Source organism: Melozone crissalis, unplaced genomic scaffold, assembly GCF_028551555.1.
Source record: "Melozone crissalis strain CALT ecotype California unplaced genomic scaffold, PUWL_Pcris_2 ptg000002l_1, whole genome shotgun sequence".
Classification (NCBI taxonomy): Eukaryota; Metazoa; Chordata; class Aves; order Passeriformes; family Passerellidae; genus Melozone; species Melozone crissalis.
In genome coordinates, this window is record NW_026535780.1 from 5,853,850 (window position 1) to 5,875,572 (window position 21,723).

A 21,723-nucleotide genomic window follows, 5' to 3' on the forward strand; every position below is an offset into this window, starting at 1 on the left:
CTGAGGGAGCTGGGGTGTTTAGTCTGGAGGAGGGAAAGGATGCTCAGGGGAGACTTTATTGCTACCTACAACTCCCTGAAAGAAGATTGTAACCACGTAGGGGATGGTTTCTTCTGTCAGAAAACTGGTACTGAGACAAGAGGATATAACCTCAAGGGGAGGTTCCAGGGGAGGTTCAGGCTGGGCATCAGGAAGAATTCCTTCACTGAAAGGGTGGTTGAGCATTGGAACAGGCTGCCTGGCACAGTGATGGAATCACCACCCCTGGAAGTGCTCAAGAAATGACTGGAAGTGGCAGTCAGTGCTAGGGCTTAGCTGACAAGGTGTTTTTGATCAAAGGCAGGAGTCAATGATCTTGGAGGTCTTTCCCAACTTTCATGGTTCTAAGATTATTTTAGATCATATTAAAGATAATTATATCTTTGAATATGTTAGCACATCTCCTGCCTGTGAGCCCTGGATAATCAACAGCACCTTCAGCACCAATGTAAGATTCACCTCACTGACTCAAACTGTTAAACCACTTCTCTGCTCTCCCAAGTCATTAAACAGAAACAGACACTTACAGAAAATTAATACCTCTACTACTGCTACTACTACAACACTACTACTACTACTAACAACAACAATTTTTATGCACCTTAGATAATTGAATTTAATCATTTGAAGGAATTTATTTTTCTCTGTAAATTACAACACATCAGTTGATATTCTACTGTCTGTAACTTTACATCACCTGAATATTTATGTAGCATACCATGAATATTTTTTCCCCAATCTGCCTTCCACAGTCTTATGTCATTTTTATGAAGAATGAAAACTTGAACCTTCTGTATGTGAAAGCAGTAGTATTTCTAGACCCTGCATTTACTCAGCATTGACTAAAGACAGTGGGAGAATTTCCACTGAACATGTGACAGGCAACTATGCTTAAAATGTGGCTCCTTTCACAACTGAATTCAATAAGTAAATTATTCTGTAATTGTAAAATCATCCATCTAAAATACTTAGCTATGTCTGCAGCAATATATGTATGTATATATATATATATAAAATATAGACTAAAATGACCAAAGTTTGTCCTATTGGAGAAAGCCTGCCTCACTATCTGTGACAGATGTAGCCCTTGGCAACACAGATATGAGAACAGTTTGACTCACACACATGGTGATTTGTCCCTGCAAAGCCCAAATTCCTATTTCAATTCCTTGTCTAATTTGTGAATCATCTTGGTTTGAAGATTCATGTCAACAATTCAGTATAAGACACTTTCTGCACTCATGCAGACTATGTGCATGCTGAGATTTGTTCATCGCCAGAAGCTCTTTAAGGACTTTTGATGAGAACAATTAATCAAGAAAAAATTTATTTCAGTGTGTGATTTGATTCAGTTACTGTCTTAGTCTCCAGGCTCAAGCCATAAAGCTGCTCTCCTTTTTACCTTCTACTGCCTGTTTGCAAAACCCCTCCTGAGTTGTGATGTGTGTCATTGTATGAAGCTTTACTTGATAGCTCTGCTTGAACCGAAGTTTTTGACCTCACTCCTTTCTTAATCCAGCTGGTAAATTCTGCTTCCCTTCAAGAGAAGTATGCTATTTTGGAAATTAATCCACTGGAAAAAATACATCACCCTCATTCAGACAGAAGTGCCTGGTAATGTAGTCTCACTGAATTTAATGACTGAGCTCAATAAGAAAATATTAATATAAGTGAAATGAGTAACAGAACATGGCCATAATTGGCATAGATAGAAATTAAGGATTTGAATTCTTCATTTTCCGTCCTTTATTTCAAATGATTAGTTTGTACAACTTAATTAAGAACACAGAAAAAAAATCTCTTTGTGCCCTATAGAGATACATTTTTCTTTTTAATGAGGGCTATGGTTTCCAGTGATGATTTTGAAAACCCACAATATCCTGTTATTGATCAGCACCCTTCCCTAGAATTTGACCTGATCAAAGACAGTATAAATCATAGAATCATAGAATTTTTTAGGTTGTAAAAAAACTTCTATGATAATTGAGTTCAACCAATAACTTAACACTGCCAAGTCCACCACTACACCATGTCCCTAAGTGCCACATCTACATATCTTTTAAATATATCCAGGGACGGTGACTGCACAACTCTCCTGGGCAGGCTGTTCTTGTCCTTGACAGTGAAAATTTGTTTTGAATGTCCAATGTAAACCTTTCCTGATGTATAAGAGACCATTTCCACTTGAGCACTGCCTGTCAGGGAGTTGTAGGAAGTGAAAAGGTCTCCCCTGAGTATCCAGGCTAAAAACCCACAGCTCCTTCATCTGTTCTTCATCAGACTTGTGCTATAAACCCTTGAGCATCCTCATTGCTCTCCTTTGGACACACTCCAGCACCTCTACCTAGTAACTGCAGATTGAAGAGTAATTTTTCTTTTAAAAATTCTCTTCCTATAGAATTGGACGAACATTCACCTTTCTGTTGCCAAGTGTGGGCTTGTTAGATGGCTTTTCCTGATACAGGAATATTCTACTGCTAATTGGATCTTCTTCAATATTTGTCAATAAGAGTAATAGCACACTAAAGGAAACATGGAAAAGCTATCAGAGCCAGAAAGTTTACTTCTTCAGATATCCTCACTCTTTTTCAATATTTGTCAATAAGAGTAAGGACATACCAAAGGAATGATGGAAAAGATATCAAAGCTAGAACGATTACTTCTTCATCTATCTTCACCCTTTTACACCCTCCTGTAATAAAAATGGAAGCTTATGTTTATTTTTTATAATTTATTTTTATCTTAGAGTCAAATCTGTGATATTAAATATTTCATTTTGACATAAGTCTTCTGCATGAGAGCTGAAGGGGTCTTAGTGATATTTATTGATGAAAAAGATGGAAGTAGTTTTGTCTTGATTTGAGATGCCATTTTGGATCATTTTATGCCTAGTAAATTCATTCTGCAGTGATGAACAGATTGCCCTGTTTGCTTCCAAAAAGAAATCATAGTAGCAGCATTTTAAAATACACTGAATTCTGGATAAATATAAATATATGCTGTTGTTGTTAGTTTTGCCATTACAGTAGCTTGATCTCTGCTTCCAAGGTGCGCAAACTTTCAGCTAACAGGCAGATATTTTCATCTGAGCATCCTTATTAAGGAGTTGCACAAAACTTAGTGTTGACAAAAAATGTGCCAAGAACATATTTCAGCTTTTTCTCTTAAAGGAAAAGTTTTTCACCCTATGCATTCATCAGGAGCCTACTTGTGGCTCAGAAGAGGCCGGAGGCTTTCAGACAGGACTCTTTCTGTTACAGCTTTCTGCACACAGCCCAGAAGCATCAAATAGAGGGAAAAACAACCCAAAACAAAACACATACAAGACCACAAATGGTGTAGAAGCAGGAAACAAGGGAAATCCCTTGCTGGTTCGCAGAAGGAAAAAAATGTTTAGGAAATTTTGCTCGAAAATTGGCCAAGTGAAAGGAGCAATACCAACTCTACATTTCCTGCCAAAGGCTCTGAGATTGCTGCAAAGCAAATCTTGTACAGAAGTAGATTGAGAGGATATGGATACATCCTTCATTTAGTGGTCTACATTACAGGGAAACACATACAGCAGCAAAAGGATTAGATCTGAGCCTTCTGGGATTCACCTAATTAGTATTTAGCCTCCAACACTGTGCTCCTATTTTTGATGTATGGTTCTGAGAGTGCTCCCTACAGAAAAAACAAGTGTCAAAAGGGTTTCTTGATCACAGCTGACCATTCTGTAGTATCAAAGAATGGTCAAGCCATGCAATATTTATCTTAAATAAATATAGGTATGCCATTCAAGTACCTTAACAAGATATCCAACCCTCCCTTTGTGATACCTTATACCTGAAATATCTGATAATCAATGGTTTTGTCAGATTTATACCTAAGTAATTTTCCCCTCCCATCACACAGAGCACATCTGCATTACATGTCTTATTTCTGAAAACTAACTTGAGGAAAGAACAGCCAATCAGCAGTGTTCACCACCATGAGATTTTATTGTTTTCTTTTAACTGAAACCTTGCACAAGACCCTATTTCTTCCATAAGTGTTGAATCTTTCAAGTGTTTTCAAAATTGTAGCAACTGAATGTATGGAACACAGCACAGTCCTCTGCCATCTGATATTTCAAATAATAAATTTCATTTTCCTGTTTTTATAGGGAAAACTTTCTGGTGACAGATGGCAATTGCTAGAAGATAAAGAGATCACTATATTACCCAAACAGGCTGAAGAGTGATACAAGTTTCCTAATGACTTTTGCATGGAAAGATATCTTATTAAATGAATTAAATAAACATTTTCTATGAAGATTTGAATTATAATTTAAACTTTTATTACAAGTGCCAAGGCTAAAGCTTTTTTTTCATATTCTGCATTGCTTCGATGGGTTTCAACATCAAGAAAATGGCAGGGTTTTTATCATATTTATCATTTTTATAATCACAAATTTTATGTGAAATTGTGATTTTAGGAGTCATAAACTTTATTATACTAAATTTTGTTCTCATAATTAATACAGGACAGTCTAGATGCACCTTTTGAGGAGACAGGATGATCAAAACACAAGAGGAGAAATAAGGACATAGAATTATTCAAGCATCAGTGACAGAACTGGAACTGCTTAAGGTCATAATAACTCATTGAATATAACACTTGTTATTGAAGAAAATAGAATTTCTGCTCCATCAGAAATCAAATGGTCTCTCAATTTGATCATAGTGTCTCAAATGTCAACTCTCACCATTTTCCCTACTTCTGGGATAAAAAGCTCTCCTGCCAAAAGGGCTGTATGCCTAGCAATGTTTAGTTGTCATGCATTTTGTAAAGGGATGGAAATATTCAGTGTGAAGAGAAAAAACATCTGTTTCTCTGACTTCTTACCTATTATCACTTGAAGGAAATATTATTCACCTCCACCATCCTCGCTTTTCCCTTCCCTCTTTGCATAAGTGACAGAAATGCATGTAGATAAGGATGATTCAAAACCAGACATGTAGATGTATATGAAGTACAGAAATATCTACTGCCCTTCATCAGAGATTTCTTTGGGTCTGGAAGTACATCAGCAAAACTATTACTGACAGATGGACACTGCTAACAAAGGAATACTTTAAGATTATGCATTGTTAGGAAAATTTTGCTATGAGGCACAATCTAAATAACTTTTAAGATTCTGCATGTGAGGAATTTAAACCAAGGCAGCCATCAGTATTGTGTCAGTATTCTACTACCTAAACAAAGAGAGAAGGAAGGGGGGGAAAAAGTGTTGACTTTGCATTACCAGCTAAACACTCAGCACACATGACTGGGCATGACCTTTCTGTTCAAACACATGCTCTCATCAACCAGGACAATAGAGGATGCCAGGCTCTAATGTTTGATATATATTCCACACGCTTGGTGAGCTGGATATGGCCCATTTTACTTTCCAATGAAGTAAGTGGTCCTGAACACACAATCATTCCTGGTAATGGCTTTTTTTTTCTTTTTTTTTTCTCCCTTCTGAATTGCAGTGTTGGATGAACTATTTTGGGGTTATTTTCTTGTTTTTATGCCAAAGTTTGTACAGCTTTCTAACAAAGGCATTTGCTTTTGTGCTTGAGGTTTCAGTGATATTCAGCTGGGGGTATTATGCAGAGAGAATGGTTTCCTGACCAAATGTCATCAAGCAAACATCCTGGGAGCTGATGGATTTTTAAGGCAATGTCCAGTTACATATGAAATAAACATATTTGTTTCTTATAGAGATGAATCACTAATGAGCTGTACTATACAAAATGTTTTTACACTCTGAATACAAAACAAACGAAAGAAGTAAGAAAAGATAGACCAAAGTGCTTTTCCATAGAGCCAAAAACAACAGTGATAAGAAAACTAGGCAACCAATTCTCTGTGCTCTCCCTGTAATCAAAATAACATCTGGTAATTAGAAGGGTGATAAATTACCTATTTTTGATCTTCCTACCCATTAAATCCTAAGGCTTTGATGGTGCCTTTGATGTGCCACTGATGGAAAAACTGGAGAGAAATGAAGGTGGGAGACAAATTCTTGCATTGCACCACAAGTTGCATCCTGATGCCATTTCTTATATTGCATCCAGAACTCTAGTTACTTCTAGGTTTTGTTTTGTTTTGTTTTTTCCAGGAGGACAGTATTATACCTCTTCATTTTCACATTTATGTACTCTGAGAGAGAATCAGTGCAGTGGAAACTGGACTCTCTCCATTATTTGTTTTTCCCCATTGCCTACTTTTTACATTTCATGAGTGCCACTCTGGCCTCCATGGACAAGATAGAATCAAATCTGAGCACAACTTACCAAAGACGTTATCAATACCATACTCACCAAATGAAAAAAAAGACTATGAAGGAACAGATCAAAGAAGTTGATTTCCTTGGAACAACTTTGCTATATTTGTTCTTTTGGTTTTCAGCAAATCTTAATGAGAAAAGCTCTATTTTTATTCTCTAATTACTTTCTTTTTCCTTATCGTTATATAAAAAATTTAATTAAGTTCATTTAATGATCAAAATAATATTTTGTACACTTGTACACATTATTTACTTATAATCCATTTGAGGGTACCAAAACATAAGAGTCATTTCACCTGTTCCATCTAATAATCCTCAGTAATGCTGCATAAATATCCTGTAAGCAATGGAACCAAAGAATAATTTTCATTGCCACAATGTATTAACACCTGGACTCTGGCCATAAGGTTGTAGTCCTGGCTGTATTTTTTGCTGGGAGTGTGAAGTTCTGTAGTGATAACTACAGATGTGCATCTTGGTTTGGCCTTGCATTTCATGCAAAATATGACATTTCAGCAGATGTTTCCAGTCAAACAAAGCAGGATTTCTAGTCAAATTCACGATGTGATCGGGAGCACTGTGAACTGCTTACCTGAAGGCAAATAAATATCTTAAAAATTTATTGACTGAGAAATGCTTCTAAAAAAGAGGCTATCAGACACTCTTTATATGCTGTTTTTGATTTTCATCACTTCATGTTTGTTTCATAGTAGGTACTCAAACCAGTGTTTTCAGGAGTCAGAATTGTTTCTGGTACTGCACTGATCTGTAACACTTTCTAGGTGCTTCATTAGAGCACAAAGATCATATCCTGAAATTAGTTCAGTGATAAAGAGAATGGCAAGTCCAACCAAAGCAATAGAAAGGCCCCTTGGAGAAAACAAAAAAGCTGGAATAGATTCTGATGCCTCATTCATTTTTGATCTTTGAATGAATGACTGAGATCTAACTCTATAAATGCAAGTTGGATTGCTGTGGAAGAAATATAGTTGAAGTCAACCACAAAGCCAACAAGTGTGGTGCAAAAGAGGAGAGGGCATTTTTACACATCAGTCAGTGACACAACGAATGGAGCAGTGAAAGTTAAAGCTTACACGAAGAAAGGTGGACATAATTGTTGGATATGAAAAGTAGTAAGGCTGACAGAGGACAAACTTGTTCTTAGCATGATCAGGTAGAAGTAGACTTGGGTTTTCATGTGGCCTGTATTTCTTCAGAAAAATTTTTGACAAGTGGATATTAAACAATCTGCCTGAAAAAGGCTGATATCTCCATTTTACACAGGAAACAGAAAGCAAGGGTTTCTGATACCTCATAGCCTATCTAAGCTGGGACTTCAAGAGAATTTAGATACAGATTCCATTCTGATTGTATCACTCTGTTTTCCAGGTGTGTCTCCCAGTCAGCCTGTCTTAGGTGTGCTCTTCAACACATTCCCTGGAGAGATGATGAAGCAGCTCTTCTTGGAACTCTTCCTGCTTTGGAACTCAGGAATATCCTTGGTTCCAAGTTTCGAAATTAAAATGAGCAGGTATTTTCCCTACTTTTTCTCCAGTCATCTTTTAAGGAAAAACACTTTTATCCATTCAACCATCTGTTTTCAGGAGGTGATGTGTCTGAATCCTAAGCAGGCAGAAGTCCCCATTTGTGCAAACCTAATCTGGAACCTAAGCTCAACAAAACTAAGTATACTCCTCTCTCTTAGCTTTTTTTGCACAGCTTTAGATGCATCATCTCTCAGAAATCACATTTTTTCTTTGGTTATTTGGAGAAAACTATACACCTAAATGGCTCCTTTTTAGTGGTTTATCTGGTTTTGCCAAGTACCTACCTGCATTTTCTCCCATGCTGCACAGTAACTAATGCTGATAGTCAGAAAGAAAATCTACAGTGAAGCAAGAAATAGAACCTGTGTATTTCAAACCTCAGTTTATAATCTTAACACCTGCAGCATGCTTTGTCTTTGTGAAAATATACCAAACAAAATGCAAACAATGCCTCCCTTCTAGAATCGAGGAGGGATTTATTCTACCACTGATTTTCTGGAATTCATGTCTTCTGAGTGCCAAATAAGGCTCTGTCCTGCAACATAAACTTCACAGTGGTAATAAAGGTACATATTTAAATGTCTGTATGACTGAGGCTTAAGAATTTAGGCTGTTCTATTTTCATATCCCTGTTCTTCACTGTCCCAAATCATTCTTCTCCATCATCTCTTCCCACTCTAGTGTTCTTCGATTTCTGGATTGAAAGTTTTTTGAGATACTAGTTTACTTTTCAACTGATTAATTTTTTCTATGTAATGATCACTTAGTAAAATTTTGTGCATTATATCAAAATGGATAAAAATTATAACAAAAACTCCATAGGCCTCTGGAGATTGAATTGACAGAGACCAAAATAAATCTCTAAAGAGATGCAGGTATTAGTAAATTAAACATTTCCAAGATTGTGCAATACAACACAAGATGATCTTGTGATACTGAGACCATCTGTCACAGACTTGAATGCATCCATGTCATTAAACTCTAAAATTGTATGGCTAAATCCAAACATATTTAGGAATCTTTTCAGATCCAGAAAAGCTACTAAACCATGCTCAAAAATTTATTCAGATGGTCCCAGTTGTCCAAAGCAAAAATCATAGCAAGGACCACTCTAATAGTTGAGTGACTGAACAGAAACTTTTCCTGATACTGTTCAACTCATTCTTCACATAGCTTAGAGAAGCAAAGGCAGCCAAAAACCAGGGATCAGAAGATTCTTAGAGGTAAGAAGCAGCAGTCAGTGTCTGACACATGGGAAATACAAGCTGAGGTCTTCAAATCCTTCTCTTTACAACTCAAATTGGCAGAACAGTTCAATGTTTCTTTGCTCAGGACAGCATTAAACTGAATGCTTCTCTGTTTTTTTTCTTACTATTATTTTTCCTTTTCTTGAGAATGGCACTTAAGACTAACTTGCAGTAATAACAAAAATGAAGTTGTTCCCAAGCCATGGTAGGAAAAAAAAATTAAGCTCTTGAATTAAAAGGTTTTCTGAAGGACCAGACTTTTGTGAAGAGAGACACATTCTGAAAGAAATAGTAATGAAAATACACATATTTTTGAAAAAAATACAGTTTTGAGCACTATGTCTCTCAGAAGAATGATGGAGTGATGTTCTGTCTCAAAAGACAAGCTGAGATCATAAGAATTTGATCATGGTTGCTAATAAGCCTGAGATTTTAATTGAAGTTTAATGACATGGATCTTGCACTGATTGTCTTAGAAAAAGAGTGAACTTTCACTTCTCAGTCCTATTCTCAGCTGCTGGCACTCGAGAGTGACCAGCCCAAACCATGTGTCTGGGCTATACTTGGAAGCAACGAGAGCTCTGAGACAAGAAACTCATGCTATTAATTTAGCCTCACTTATTAAAATGCTAATGAAACTTCAGCCACAGTGCAGAGCCAGGACAAAGGGAGAAGGAATGAGAAAATATACCCACTGAGTGAGAAAAATTGTTGGTAGGCTCAAATGAGGCTCTGCTATGCAGATACCAGGGCATCTCTTGCTTTAGAGGAGATAACATATACATGTATGGGATAGGCTAAAAAGAGTTGCTGGCTGAGCTATTAGATATTTCCTATTTCATGTTCTTCTGTGAATTAAGGCCCCCAGAATATGTTTGTCATAAATGTTCATAATTTTAGATTCCTACCTGAAAAATCAGGAGAGTTTATATGCCTTCGAAAAAAAATTGGAAGATTGGTTGGAAGATTTCTTACCTTAGAAATGTGAGTAACTATTTTCATCTTTATTTTCCCGGAAGCATTACCTTAGTGCTTGAGGACTTTACCCTACTTATATGCAGGATTGTAGTTTTCTGCCACATGACAGCCATGTCAGCAAATTTTGCATTCAAATACGACTTGGAAAGCCTTGCATAGAAAGAAAGACATGGCTATTTTAAACTTGTTGGATGAGAGGTGTTAGACAAGATGAGTTCCAGAGGTCCTTTCTAAGCTCAACTATTCTCTGTTATTTTGCTCCAATCTCACAAAGACATCTGTACTGAAGACTATGCCTCTCTCAGTCTTGGTTTTCAGGCATCACTTTCACTTCAGTCACCTTATTCTGGGAGAAGGGTTCTGTGCAGTGATTTGTAAGGACAGCAGATTCACAGCCTCACAGAGGAAGAGAGTGAGGGAAGACAGACAAACAAAGCACTTGACAGCAGGACAAAATGAAGGAGATTAGGTAGCAACAAATCCAGCTTCGCCTTAATTCAGTTTATTCTGCCATCAAAACAAATCCCTGACCAACATGGGACAAAATTTCTGAACAGAGAAGGAGCCTTTGGTGACACAGGACTGTAATGAAGCCTCTGCTGTGTTGAATGCACACAGAAAGAGCAGGGGCTGAGGAAGAGGTGTTTAAAGAGACAAAAAAACTACCCAGCAACCAGCACACTGCTGAAAATTAACTGCTGCCTCACAGACCATAACAAGAACACCCAAGCTTTCCAGAGCCACTGAATAAGACTCCTGGGATTATTGATTTTCTTATATTTGGCAGTGATGTTTTGGAATCTATTACAGATGTTATTTGCTTTATCAGAACATGTGCCAATTGACAAATTTCTTAATATGCTACAGGACCATGTAATGTCTTTACTAAGTCCCCCAGGGGCCCATTACAGTAATACTAAAGACATTAGTGATGTCTACAGTGGTATAAAGATACCTGCAGAAGACATTAAAGTGTCATATGGGAATCCTTCAGCTATTTCTGGGCAGATTGGTGTGTCCCTAAAGCATGATGCTCTACCACCCACTGATTGTAATGAGGATCTCAAGGGCAAGAGGTAAAAATTGGAGCATAAAGATTTATTACATGGCTTCTGTCTCCACCAATTCAGCACAATGAGCTCTCTGTTCCTAATTTGACTTGCCTCCTTTGTATTGACAAAGTCTCATGCCTCATGTTAACCTTCCCTTTGCACAGATGAGAAAAGATTAATACATTTCTAAGAACAGGAAACTTTAAAAATAGAGGCCAGTGAGTAGGCTCGTGTTTGTACAGCACCTAATATAATGAACAATGTATGTATGCCCAGAAATCCTACATTTTGTCACAAGAGAAATAATAACTTTTATTATAGTTAATTTGTGCTTTGTTTTACAATCATTATCTGCTTTTCTCATAGCATCAGTCAAGTAGCCTTTTCCACAGTAGAGAAGCATCAACAGAGTAAAATAACAACAGCTGCCAATTTAAGGTTATTTCCACCCATGAACTTCTGTTCATACTGTACTTTTCACACATTCTTTTTCTAGGGTGGAAAGCAAAAACTAAAATAAATTATACCTCCACTGTTTCCATATATTAAGATATGTATTTGCCAGCACTAAGACAGTGATTTAATCAGCCCAGAGGGTTTCCAAAAACCTTGGGTAGCAAGAAAGGAAAGCAGCCCAGAACAAGTGAAATAACTGCTACCAAGTGGATGACTCTCAATGGGTGTGACAGTGGTCACAAGGATTCTTACATGAGGGAAGAGACGAGAATGTTGACTCCATGTTCAGAAGGCTTGATTTATTATTTTATGATATATATATATATATATATATATTACATTATAACTATACTAAAAAGAATTAGAAGGAGAGGTTTCCTCAGAAGGCTGGCTAAGAATAGAAAGGAATGAATAACAAAGGTCTGTGGCTCGGACAGAGAGTCTAAGCTATGAGGTCTGTGGTTGGCCATTAATTGTAAACATTCAAGATGGCCCAATCACAGAAAAAACCTGATGCATTCCACAGCAGCAGATAACCATTGTTTACATTTTGTTTCTGAGGCCTCAGCTTCTCAGAAGGGAAAATCCTAAAGAAAAGGATTTTCACAAAAAGATGTCTGCGACAAATGGCAGCTGGGAAGAAAGACTCAGACTTTGGGAATTCCACTCAGATTGGTGAGAAACTGTCAGAAAAACAGCTACTTACTGTTCTTGACCGATATCCACTTTTTGATATATGTTGGTGTCCTGGTTTTGGGAAAAATTTGGAAAGGAACTTCCAAAGGGATGTATTCCTACAGGGCAAAATTCAGCAGTCCTTCCCCCTACCCGTTTGGGAGATAAACTTCCTTTATCCTTTATCCTTTCCTTTTATCTACCTGTTTGGGAGATAAACTTCCTTTGAGAAAAGTGGAAAAAACTGTTTATTTAACCAGCAAAGTACTCACAAACATGGAAAAATAAATAATACTGAACAATGGAACCTCTCGCTGTTTAGAAGAGATGGCAAATTCAGAGAGAGTCCTTTTTGTGGGGTGCAGCTCAGCTCACTCAGTCTCTTATCAGCCCCTCCTGAGCTGGAAAATGCCACAGCCCAGGCCCCAGTGGGCCACAGGTGTGAGCTCCCAGTGTTTTTCTAGGTTTTCAGTCCTGACCAAGGCTGATCAGTTCCAAGGAAAAGAAAAGCCACAGTCTGGGAAACTTCTCTGCCTCAGCTAGCTAAAAACACTAACTAAAAGCAAAGGAGACCTCTCTCCTGCTGTCCATGCTGCAGACAAGACATTCGAGGAGCAGGGTGAGGGGAGTGAGTGCAGTTTCTGCAAACAAACTGTGCACTTCTTCTCCCCACCTTCACTCTCAGAACCAGTCATAAAGGTACAGAACTTATTTCTGGGCTAAACAGAGAAATGGGGTTGCAATTCAGCATTATAAAGTCATTATAGGACAGTTGGTAATATTGCAGAGAAAAACTTTTGAAAACCTGAAAATCCCTTTGCATACAGTAATTCCAATAATCCAAAAACATATTTCACACTTCTGGGGCTTCCATATTGTGGTAGATCATATAAAAGTAGTCTTTCTTCCACCACAACACAGAAAATATCCCCTTACCTCATGTACCCAAAGGATTAGAGTAAACAAAAAAAAAATCCTGAAGTAAAGAAACACAGGAGAATTATTTAATTTCTCAAAGACAGTCACTAGCTCCTTGCTTTTCCCAGTTTACCAAAGATGTATAACTGGTTCCAATCTTCACAGCATTTGGGAGCATAATAACTCCCTAATATCCACCTTAATCACAAGTCTGCAAGATGCAATTTTTTTTAATGTGTAATTTCTGTTTTAATATTAAAAATGGGTCTAGTTAATGATTTTACCATTGTTAAAGAATATTTGATATTCAAAGAAGTGACTATTTTTCTCTTTTCTTTCCCTCTCTCTTTCTTTTTTAAAAATTATTTAATTAGTTATTGCTTCATTCCACTGAAACACACACATTTCACTAATATTATTGGTGGGAAGGTGTCTGATATCCAGGGAGAAATCTCTGCATGCTGTAGCTACATCTACATCAATAACCTATGTGCACCCTGAAGCATTCCCAGACACTGAGGTAAGCTGGCAAGGAGTCCTGCATCCATGTTAATGACCTGTCAGTCACCCAAAAGAGCTCAACACTTTAAACCTGCCTGCTGGGATCCCTGGGATAGTCTAATTGCTAAATCTCATCGAGAACCCTTTGGGAAGGTGCTGCTGCACGGGCCAAAATCACAGCATAAAACACTTCTGAAATATTACTAGTACAAGTATGTGACTCGGAGTTAAACCTGAATTAAAACACTTGACATTTTGGGAGTAATCCAATTTCACTTTCTCTCTCCCCACCACACACACAGAGAAAGGTCTGAAGGATTTCTCATGCTTCCCAATTAGCAGAGGCAGAAGGACCAAGTAAGAAGGGACACAGAGCTGCCCTCAGTAATACAGACCGACTTGTTACACCCCTAAGAGCAGAGAGATCTCAGGGCAGGGTGTAAGAACCAGCTTGCATGCAGACCCTCTTGTTATGGCAGCGGTGTGACCACAACCCCACACCATCATGGTAGCAATTCTGGATTTGAACTCATTGACACAAAACCACCTTCAGTTCCCCCCATAATTTTGCTGTTTGATGAATGTGTGTAATTATAGACCAAAAAATTGCTTGCAATAATATCAAATGATCAGCATGAATCACATCAAAATCCGTGGATTTATCTTATTTCCAGGTGAAAACCTATCTGGCAGAAACAAGCTGTTTCTGGCATGGTTTGTGGTTTGAATTGACTGAAACCTTCATTGCCAAAAGTTTCAGACTTGGAAGCCTAAACCTTAAGTTTCTAAATATGAATATGAATAATACTTAAATTTATAAATGTAAGAACTTAAACATTTATAAAATATAACTACAGGTAACTAGATCTTTCTCATTGTTAAAGATGAGCAGAAATTAAAAATAAATTCTAGACTCAACTGAGATATTTTGAGTAACAATTCCAAGGCTATCCTCTAGGAAGACAGATATGTTCTCAACAGAAATAGATATGAGCACTGTATTGAGAATGGAATTTAATTAGACAATTACTCTAGCTTATTAATCATAATATCCACCATTAAAAAATGGTTGGTTAAAACAAAAAATCTATACCAATCACCTCATAGAAATAGAAATTACTCTCCCTTCTTCTTCCAAAGTCTTCTAGATCATTATGACACCAACCAAAAGTCATTTAGAGTTAGTGCAAAAATTCTTGTATGTTCTCTTTATTCATTTGTTTGTTTGACAAGTTCTAGTACAGGATGCAAAAGTTTGGGTTTAAAAAAACCCAAACTTATAATTGGCAATAATTTTTATCAGAAATTATTATTTATTTATTTATTTATTTATTTATTATTTAAAACCCTTAAAAATTATTACCTATTTAATTTAAAATGTAATTAAAGGCACATCATATTTACTGTATAGGTGCCTCAGACTCATGTTTTGTTTGTTTTTTAGTGTGAATTTGACTCATATAATGTCAGTGTCTGTGCTCTGTGAAGGGAATGTTGTATCCTGTGTGTTTCACTCTGAGAGCATCCTAGGAACAGTGTCTTTGTGCCCTTGCAGGGAGTCACACCAGTACAAGTATGAGAGAACTGAAGCAAAGCTGCTGCAAGATGCTGGCACCAGCTTCTATGTGGGGGATTTGTATCAGAAAATTAAAATGTTCTGTACAAGACAATTTTTACTGAAGATCTGTTTAAAACTCTGTCAGAAAAGATTTGTTGCAGACTTTTTGATCTGCTTTAACTGAAGGAGTCCTATTATTGGAATATCAGATTTGACATTTCACATAATAATCCCTCAAACTGACTTTGCATTATGTTGCTTGATCTGATATTGGAGTTTATTTATTTATTATTTTTTTGCTAGCAATCCCATAAATATTTTCCCTTTTAATATCTATTCCTCCATTGCTGTCTTCCACCACACACCACACAAATCTGCAGATCAAAGTAAAACAATTGCTATATACAGTGTGACTCCTATCTTCTTTTATTGTTGTTGCTGTCAACAGCAGGATTTTTCTTCAAAAATGATAAGAGAACATAAAATATATACAAAGCAGCTTAATATACAGCTGTTTGCCATAACATTTAACTGAGAAGCTAATATTAGTTATGAAAAGAATCATTATAGCTCTAATAGATTAGTCCAAATGAAATAAATAAACTCTATTATTTCTACTGATTGAGATGATATTAGTGTGGGATGTTTAAAAACCATAAAAATGATGCAAAAAGGTTATTTTTTTTTAATCTTGAACCTGTGCTAAAAGCTGTCTGTGCCTTCCTCTGAAGAAAGCCCATATATTTTCTTTCAAGGAATGCCTGGCTGCATTAGATTTCCTAAAAAACCAAGAGCAGTTCATCCCTGGAGGAAGGAAGCTGAAACAAAACAGCTGAGAAGTGTCCCAGAGATTTCAGGGACGATTTCAGGTGCCCAGTATTAAATTGTTTTATGGAGGTTCAGATCTCAAATAAAAGCTACAGTCCTTCCTTGACTGTTCTAAAATTTCCATAACCTGAAGTTAGGCAATACTATAGGTAAAAATCTTTACAAATATGCATTTTTAGAATCCTTTTAAAGCACAGTTTTGGAAGAAGTGAGACCTCAGAGTGAGGTATTTTAGAGTGCATGTGATGGAAGAAGTGCAGAAGAACTGGCCAGCATTTTTCTGACTGTACAGAAATACAAAGGATGCTGAAAAAAACCATAAGCCCCAACACACTCTAATTTTAGAGTACAGAAAACTGGGAGCTATGATTGGTTTGATCATTGCTGCAAACACTCAGTTGCAAGGGAGGAAGCTTTTACTGAATTTAAGCCCTCAAGGCAAGAAGAGAGAAGGTTGAGATAATTGTCTGAAGAAGAAAAAATCAAAGAAAGAAGAAAAAATCAAAGAAAGAAGAAAAAAGAGTATGAGATTCACAGTTCTTAGAGCTGAAGCAAGCTCATGGTCTTCAAGGAAGAGGAAACAAGGAGAGAGAAAGTGATTTTTGTGAACAAATCAAGATTTTTATGGCGGGACAGTCATAATTAAATGAAATCCATGTCTGGAGGATAACAGATTCTTCTCAAGAGATGACTCAATGTTGCAGGATAGATAAAACAATACAGAATCACCCCAGTATAGCTGCAGTCTCTCAGTACTAGCTGACTGTAAACACAATGAAAAGCAATCTGAACATGTATTTTTATCTCTGCACCAAGAATTTCTGTGTACCAGACCCAGGGATCATTCAGCCAGTCCTTACACATCACCAACAATCCTGACATCAGGCACTTGGCTGACAAAAATCCATTTCTTTGATGCATTTGTGTGCCATCATTTAATATAATAGACCAAAGTTCATGTTTGCTGTAGATAAATGTATAATGCTGAAATGGAACATAAGCATCAATTACTCACATACCATTTTAAAAAGAACATCAGGTTTCTCCTGCAAAGAAAGACAAACCACATTTTTTCACTGTGGACTGTAGGTTCTGGTTACACATCTACAAGTCTTCATGTTTTCAAAAAAATCTGTTTAATTAATACTAGAGTGAAGCCTAAAGGTCACGTACACCCTTACAAGTACTTAAAAACCAACAAAGGATGAAGGATTTCTGCAGAAGTATTCATAATTCTTGTGATGTTTTAAGAGTTATAAGGAAACTCTTGTTTCGTAGAGGAAGGAATGAGAGATATCTTTGAATGTTGTTTACTACGGGGTAGAATTGGGCAGTTGCAGTGATTTCTCATTTCAGTTCTAATACATAAACTACTACAGAGAATTTATTTGTATAACTTGGTTCAGAATTATTTAACTTAATTTATATCCAAAACTTTACTGTTTTCTTTTTTTTTTCTGCTTTTTATAACAAGAAAGGAATTGTGTATTTCCTATGAAATAAAAAATGCAATCCTTGCTCTCCTCTATTTCTAACACCATTTCTTTGAAGAGCTTGTGCAGGGAAATCTGTTAATTGAAAATACTGACAGGATCCCCAGAAGGCAAAAAAATCCAACAGAAAATTAGTCCAAAGTTTTACTGAAATATAGAAGTTCTCAAAACTAATTAACTTCTCTTTATTGAATGCATGCTAATGGAATAAAACTGTTCTATTCACCACATCAACATAGCTGAAGAGTTTTCTAATAGATTTTTTTTCCTCAGTAAGTGTTATCTTATGAATATCTTGCCAGCCTCACTCTGCCTGAATAGAGGTTCAGACCTGTAGCAGTAGTTAGGAATTTATTAATTGAAAAATATAAATAAATAAAAGACTCCCATCAAGATGTGAATGGTCTTCTGTCTAACTTCTCTTGGTTTCCTTTTTTCTGCCCTTTTTTTCTTTTATTATTTTTTTTTCCCACGCTGAGCAGGGGACAGGTGTTTGTGCTTTTGAAGGACTGAAGGTTGTTGGTAGCAAACAGCTCAGTTTGAAAAGCAGCTGCTTAGGAGGTGCTGACAGCACGAGTCCTCTTGTACTGGGGCAGTGAGGAGCTCACGGCTGCACAAAATCTGAGCTGCAGGGCTCTGCCTGGGCACAGTGCTGAGCTCAGGCCCACAGCATCAATTAGCATCTCTAATATACTCAAGTCACCCCAAATTAAACCAATTGTCAGATCAATTGGTAATTTTGCAGTCAACATAAGGAATTTTTTGCATTTATTCTCTTATGTCAGCAGTTTTGATATGATTTCAGGATTTTTTTTTTAGGTTTTCTAGGAGTTTGTTTTTTTACAATCTTATACCTCAAGAGACATTTCTTGCTATTCATACTGCTGAGTAGCTCAAGCATAGCTCTGAGATGATCCCAAACACCCTGCAGACCTGCAGCTGATGGGCCCAAATTCCCCAAACTCGGGTCAGACTCAGCCAAACCCCTACACAAAGCCTGGGCTGTGTGCAGGCACACAATTACCTGGGCTGACCCTCTCTGGAAAGCTCTCAGCTGTAGCCCCCAGGAGTGATTTTTGGCACAAGTTTCAGCATTCCTGATGTATCCAAAGTGTCAGGCTCAGTCTGGGGAGCACAAAGACCCATTTTATACCTGACAGAGCAGCGCTGAGTAACAGGCAGTGGCCATGTGAAATATTCTGAGCCACACTGCTTCATTGCCTGAAGAGAATTTGGAGGAATATTTTGTGTCTGGTTCCAATAGAGCCCGAGGCCATTTAATCATATCCATCATTGTCTGAAAAAGATTGTGTTACTGATACACAAAGTAAACATCCATCAGTTTAACCCAGGGATCCAGTGAATTCAAACCATTTATGAAAGGTATTGTATTTGCAGCTGAAATCAAATAATTGATCTCTGTCTAGGTTTACATCTGTTTCACCTTTCATGAAGTTCATCCCATAATAAAACCATTTGATTCACCAAGTGAGGATTATTGAAATATTGCTTTGAGTATTACATAAATCATTTGCATTTCATAAGTACAATCCTTTTGTCCTTCCACTGCAATTTTCCCTTTTATATGTTTATCATGTTGCAGAACAGTCCATGGCAAAAGTATTTCATTAGCCTGACTTCACTGAACTTCCACCTTTCTTCCCATCAAATGTGAGCTAACATCACAAATGTGACCATTCTCAGCTGGGGGTGAGGGGGAAAGGAATGCAAACCACACAAAAAACAAAACAAAACAAAAAACAAACCAAACAAAAAACAAACCAAACAAACAAAGAAAAAACAAACAAACAAAAACAAAAAACCCAAATCACAAACCCCACACCTAACAGTAAAAAATCCAACCAAATTGCCCAAACTAAAATTCCTTAAATCTTTGAGCAACCTTTTGTTTGCAATCCACCCACTGAAAATCATTTAGGATTAGCTGTTGGCTAACAATAATTCTTAAAATACATTGAGATGACCTGGATGTTGTTCAGGTCTGTAGTGTAATTTGAGTGTCTGCCTGTCTACAGGTGCCTTCTGATGATAACTTGGAGCTGGAATGGACCCAGCCTGGGCAAGCTCCTGGTTTTAGCAGTAGTAATTCCAGGAGCAGCCACAGCCTGTGTGCCAAGCATGCAGAGCAGCTCAGGAAATTCTCCATCAGACAAGAGACTGAGCAATCCAAAGGTGGGAGTGACTCATCTGAGGTTATATGGCAAAGATGAAAAGTAAAGGTCTTTTTAATCCCCTTTCTCAGGTCACCAAGCCCCACTGTCCTTCTCATTGGAGATGTATTCTGGTCTTTGGATTTGATAATGTCCTTTCAGAACAAAGGATGATGTCAGCTGATTAATGGTGCAGACAGAAGATTGCCAGATCACCCAAGGTTAATATGATAAACAATTAGGGAACTTAGGATGCAGCAGAAATCATATTGTCTGACAACTCTTTCATCCTTACAGTGGTGAAACCCTGAAACAAGCTCCCCACAAATGCATGGTCTGCCTTAGCATCAATAATAATTCACATCTCAGCGCTGTCAGAGATAAATTTTGCTGATCTCAAGGCCACTGAAATCATCCTGAACCAATAGTTACAGCCATCAGTAAGAGAGACAGAATGATAGAAGAGGAAACACTGAAAGAGAAGCCCTTAGATTGTGCTTACCATCAAAGCCCTCTGTAACTTTTAGTTAAGTCAGTCATGAAAGAAATTTCTGACCATAATGCCCACAAAAAATGGGCACAGTGATTCCAATCACTGCTTATTGGGCACCCTAAAAGAGTTTTGTGTGTTAGAGGCACTGGAAGTCCACAGATGTTAATTAATTTAATATGACTGAAAGTCAATCCAGCTAAAAAAAAGGGATGTGAGCATTTAATCAATTCAAGCTGCTTCTTCCTCTGCAGCCAGATTTTGAAGGAGGCAAGAACAGCCCAAAGGACTGTCAATACACATATGAAAGGATGAAAGGAAGACTGGAGAATGGGAACAGTCAGAAAAAGGCTGCAGGGGTGCAATATGGAGTAAATTGGCAGAGAGTAAAAGGAACTGAATGGACTTTACAGAAATGGGTACAAAGATATTCACAGAAAACAGCTGTAGATTGGGGCAGTGGCACAGGAATGCACAGCATCAGCACCTCTGTGCTCCATCCACTTTAAATCCAGTAAGTCAGTGGCATTGATTGCCCACTTTTAGGGGAGTGCTGTCTTACAGAATCTCTTGTGACCTCTGAATTTAGGTTAACAGTGTTGGGCAAATCTTTGTTAAAAATAAGATTATGTGAGTAAAAGAGAATGAGAAACAGCTTTCTCAGGAAACAGACAGAAGAAAATGCTGACCAGGTTTAGTTAGCTTAACTAAAATATTTTCTTTTAGGTGTTTGATCTTAAACAATTTGTTAAGTTCAAGATTCAAAAAATAAAAGTGTCTTCAAATTATGAAGTTAAAAGATTTATTTGGCATTTGTGGAAATTATTTTTTTTAAGCTGGAAAAAAGTTCTTATCAGGAGTGGTTTGATGGTCCCAGCCTCATTTACTAATAAATTATTCAATTAGTCAGAAGATTCACCATGTCAAAATCCATAGAAGACAACATCCATGTAAAAGGAGGCAGTGGTATCATGGCTAACCTAGAAAGAACAGAGTAAATTCAGAAAAAGCCCACATTTTAAAAGCCTGAATTTCTGTGAACATCCTGACATGAATCTGAAGTAAATACGAAATACAAAGTCTGCTAATTTCAGAAAATATTATTTAAATAAACTTACTGGGAAAAAAACCACCTACCAAAATAAAATGAAACCTTACATATCTTAATAAATGAAAATTGATTTTATATTTCTTTCTATCAGTTCCCCTTTAGATCCAAACAGATGTTCAGCCAGCTGATAGGGCCTCAAAGCATCATTCTCATTTCTAGAATAGTGAATGTTGCAAAGGGCTGCCTGACAATAGCTCCAGGTTTATTTATTATTATTATTGATATTTAACGAGAGAGTGATGGGAAAAGTTTTTAGCAAGATGGCAAAATTTAATTCTAGAAAAGTGTTGATTATCTGTTAAATTTGGAATAAAAATGTGCACATTGGTTGCACACATATAAAGTGTCAGCAGGATTTTTT